The sequence below is a fragment of the Apteryx rowi genome, unplaced genomic scaffold (assembly GCF_003343035.1).
Source record: "Apteryx rowi isolate R43461 unplaced genomic scaffold, aptRow1 scaffold_365, whole genome shotgun sequence".
NCBI lineage: Eukaryota > Metazoa > Chordata > Aves > Apterygiformes > Apterygidae > Apteryx > Apteryx rowi.
This window is the reverse complement of record NW_020450141.1, coordinates 725,945-731,342: the sequence shown is the minus strand read 5'-3', so window position 1 is coordinate 731,342 and position 5,398 is coordinate 725,945.

Genomic DNA, 5,398 nt, shown 5'->3' with positions numbered 1-5,398 from the left:
CTGGTTTTAAACCTTCAGTTTATCTCAGGGAGCATTCAACTGACCATATGTAAACATCTGTATCTGAGCAAGCCACCTATATAGCCGCTTTTATGGAACAAGTAATCTCATTCCTATGCGTGTACTCAAAATATATTAGAAGATTAATTCCCTAAACCTGTGCATTTTTATTCATATACTTTAGAAGACATCAAAGGTGACTTTTTCAGACATCACCATTAATATTCAGGGTATCTAATCTTAGATAAGATGAATTTCACCATGCTGACTTTTACAAAATATAGATACTATCCAGGGAATTTTTGCCCTCTCTTTTGTCTGGAAAACCTTGAGGTCTTTTCTACAAAGTGGACTTGCTTTAAAAGAAGTACTAGACTTTCTCAGCCGGAGCCTGAAACCATAAAATGAGCAGACAAATTGCTCTTCATGGAGGAGAGGTAAACCAGTAGGTGCTGAACTTTGATCTTCCATGCTGGATGATACCTCAACTCGCCTTAAGAGGTTTTTTGACAGCATYTGAAAAGGGAATTTTCATACATTTCATAAGGAGAAAGGGCAGAGGTACTTATTGTTAGAGAGCTACACCTCATCCCTGCAGCCAAGGTCTTGGTCTAGGTAGCCTAGGTCTAAGTGACCTTCTCAGTGTCAAGTTAATTTAGTTTCTAGGACAGCCCATCTCTCTTCATGCATTGTATAAAAGGTACTTGTATAAAAGGCAGATAATACCCCTATTTAAGATTACATTTTGAGAACTGCCAGCTGGTTAATCTTTAAAATATTCAATGTATATCATATTAATAACATATCATTCTAAGGACACATCATGTAGTAACCAGGCAGTATGACACAAACATGCAAATATAAACCTTCGGCACTAAAACCAGTACCATTCAGATTTTTGTTCTCATCAAAAAGAGATGTCCTATCAGTTCGAAAAGATTTTTATATAAACCTGTACTAATTGGCATTAATCAAGACTTCATCAATTAAGTTCCTTATCATCAGTTGCATTAGCATGCTTGCGATCAGTATCAAGATGACTGGTCTGCAATTATCCAGGTCATCTCACTTGCTTTTCATATAGAATTAACTTGGTCCTTGTCCAAGTCTTTAAAAACTTTAATTGAAACTTACTTGGATCTAATAATTTTTTTAAAAAAACGTAATTTTAATAGCTGGTATTTTATATACTTCTGGCTGATATCAGGATGGAATATATGTTGTCACCACAACAAATATAAGTACATTTTTAAAGGTTTCTCTACAAAATGTAGATAGAAATAACAGAAGACTTCTGCCTCTGTTTAATTATTGCTGTTAGCAATTCAACAGGTGTCACATTTCTTGAAAAAGGGGGGCAAATGATTTAGTGAAAATAAAAACATATTTTGGACAGATAAACCAGCCAAGATTTTCCACAGATCCCAAAAGAATGGCATTTCTGGATAAAGAGCCAACTGAAAGAAGAAACAGCTGCTAATCCATAGCACTGTATTTTAGAACAAAAATAACTGTCTTAATAACCCCAATTTTATCTTAAAGAGGAAAAACGACACCTTTAGCTTTATTCTCCTCAATAATGTGATGAATTTCAGAAGGTAAAAATGCCCTATTTGAGAGTAAACACCTCCCTCTTCTGGACTCTCTGCGAAATGCATCGCAATTAAGATTCTGGACACAGTGCAGGAAGTGCTGTTTAGTTCTCTGCACACATATCACATGGCAAAGCTGGTTATTAATTTTTTTATTTATTTTTTTAATCTAGTGTGTCATTAGCTTGAGCAAGTATAGAACCATAGGGTTTTTTTTTCCTACTTCTTCACATTGGTATTTTTTATCTCCCAAGGACCTAATTTTCTTTGTTACAGAGCTAATCACAAACTGCAAAAGCAAGGCAAAAAGGAACATATGTCTTTAGGACTCTTCAGTTATTGATGACACATTATTAGCATACTGAAAAATCCTACCCATTTGTCTTTTAAATTATTAAGCACTCTAAGACCCAATGAAAAGACACTATCGCTTTATCAGACAGCTGCATGTATTCTGTTGAATGGTTGGCCATTTTTTATGAATTATTAATAAATACAGTAATTTAGCTGGAAGAAAGTCCATTAAATGCTGAAGGATTGTAGTCTAGCAACCATTCTCCCTTTTTGGTGGAGCAAGTATTCCCAAACTGGGACAAATGAGAGAAGGTACATTTTTCTGTCTTAGGTGCACATTTCTACTATGGTGCTCATCAAGTATAAACTGTTTCTTAAACTTATCAGTAACGGCCACAGACAACAATACGGTGCTCTAATAGATGCTGCTGCCAATCAAATCATCACAGGTGTAATAGTATCACATTATGGAAAACCACTTGTGATTATGTTAATAGAAAGTGCTGCTAAAATGACAAGAGATCCAGATTTTGTCTAGATTGTTAGTACTGACAATCATAATTTGAGAGCAGTATCTTCTAGCAGTGAAGCATCCAACACTGACGAAAAAAGTCATTGCAAGCATTTCTCCAGTCTATCTAGTACTTATTTTTATATGAAATACTGTAGAATCTGTCATGAATGCAGGGAATGCAGTTATATCTAACTAAACATTTGTATCTACATGTATGTACACAAACATATATATGTATACACACACTCACAAAATGTATTTTATATGAACATATTTTTGTATATATATATACATGAATGTTATTGGCATCATGGAAAAAGTTTTATTTCGGAAGTTGATGTATGCAAACACATAAAAATAGTATACATACACAGACTAATTTACTGAACATATATGCATACGAGCTTAATCTCTTAAAATAATTTATAGTCTGTATATACCATATAAGTATTTATGTTGTTTTATTCATTCTTTAATTAAAGTTTATGAGTTTCATGGCAAAACCAAGAATGACATATTTAAGAAAACACTTTAAAATCTATTTTTTCATTAATACTAACTTAAAAGGAGTATAATGATGAATAAAAGCATGACACTTTTGCACAGACAATTCTGATCATAATTGTATAGTGTTACTCACAAAAAATTGGGGACACCATTCCCTAAAAAACAGAGGGGTTTTTTTTAATTGTCACATCATAACAAGAGGCCACTGTTTCCGGTAACTTACTTGAGTAAGTCATTTAAAGAATTTCAGAATAATCTTTTTAATTATTGAAGTAAGATTCTTTGTCCTTTTAACTATCCCTATCTTCTCTGGAGTATCTCAGCATGAATTTAAAAATCCTAACTTCGAACACCTTTGAAATTTTTATCTGTGACTTTCAAATCAACAGTGCTTTTCATCCTCCTTTGGCCAAAGAGTGTATGAAGTTCTTCTAAAATCTCTGAATTTCAGAATGAATTTTGCACCTCATAAACCCTTCAGAAATTAATGGTTATCCCTTTTATATCATTATATACATGTACACATACATAATACACATTTAGAGCACATTTCTGAAGATCACTGCAACGTGACCTGAACTCTGTTTCTTACACCAAACCTCTAGGTAATCAGTTCATAGACTGTAAACAGATTTATGGGAGAGAATGAAAAGAAGAGAAATAACTATAGAATGTTTTTGAACATGCCATACTTACCTAACAATAAAAAGGATTCTAATATTTTATGTGATTAGTGACTAAATGACCAAAATACCTGCATTTTTTTCCTTTATGTACTAATGTCAGTTACTGGCAGCAGCATTTGTATTAACAGTAGAAGCAGTAATTCTAATAATAATAATAATAATAATGCTATTTCTAAACTGCTAACATTCCACTTTAAGATTTCAAAACACATTGTATTCAGGGGAAAAGGGAGTATGAGTTTTTGAGGCATCCTGGATTTTCTGGAATGACTAAGTTTAGATGAGAATAAACGCATAAATGCAATACATTGTCTCCAGGTACATCACTTCAGAAAGCCACTGCACCACAAGTTAGTCAACCCTTGTTCGACCTGCCAATCCCTGTGATTCGCCATAGACTAGTCATGGCAACGGAAAATTAGGGCTTGAGGAAGCTCCAGGCCGGTGGCCCGCTCCACCTGTGCCCATCAGGAACCGGGTGGAAACGAGCGCAGCCGGGTTGGGTGCAGCGGTGCTCCCCGAGTCTGCATTTTCTCACTGTTGTCATTTATTTATTTTCTGGGGAGATATTCGGTGAATATTTTCCAAGAAATAAAGATGGTCTCATCACTGCCATGCTGCAGCAGAGCTCCCAAGGACACCACCAGGAGTACTGAAAAGGAAACTCTGCTTTGGGCTGTCTCAAAACCTAGACCTTAGTGTTTTCTCAGGACCTAATGAGGAAAAAGACTTTTCCCTAATTTCAGTCAAAGCAGTATTGGGCCCCATATTAGTATAGCTTAACGTAACATGAAGAAAAAAAAAAGCATTTTTTACACAGTGTGTTTTATAATAAGTACAAGTCTTCTAATTTTCAAAACTGGGTCAATGTTGCACAACTAAAACAGGCAATAAATTGAGAATATGTTACATTCACAATAATAATAATAATAATAATAATAATAATAATAATAAAAACCAGTCGTTCTCCCATAGTAGTTTATATCATTTTTGATCATCATGGATCGAAGCACTATTTTTGATTATTTTTCGTGCTCGGTGTTTATTCTAGTTTACCAGGCAGTATTTAAGCAGTCTCAGTGCGGCCCCTAGCGGAGAGACCACTATACAAAGTATTAATTGAGTGAGGAAACTAACGATTAGCAATAATAATACCAGGGTTCAGCTGATCTACTTAATTTTTCTTGATAAATCTTTAAAGTCAGATTTATATACATAATAAAGTCTATCTTACTGGAAATAGGGAAAAGTGATACATATCTGTGCCTATAAGGGGTATATACATCGTACGTGAATCAAATTCTGCTCACATGAGTATGAATCCGGTGGAAGTCCCTTGAAATCAGTAGAATTAGAGGAAATGATACCCTGCACAACAGAGCACAAACTGCAGGTGCAGATTTTTCAAACATTGATTTCACTTGCAAAAAAAACAACCAGGTATTCGAATGATTGAAAGAAATGGTCTGACATCAGCACAGCTGTGAGAGTAAGTACAGGGCATTAGAGTGTATTAGCATCATAAAGAAATAAAATCCTGAACTGTATTTGAGATATAAATTCTTACAGATTTTAAAAAGAATTAAGGCTCAGATAGGCAAAACTATTTTTGTGGCACAGCCTAGATCCACAAAGAGGCAGACACTTCAGGTTTAAGTTCAAAATGTAGCTTCCCAAAATCACTGCTTAGCTTCATAACTTCAGAATTCTTTAATTCCTCTGTCTGTAAAAACAAAATTCCCTTGCTCCCTAAATTTATGTTACAAAACATCAAACAGCTGTAGTGAAATTGTCAGACTTGGTGT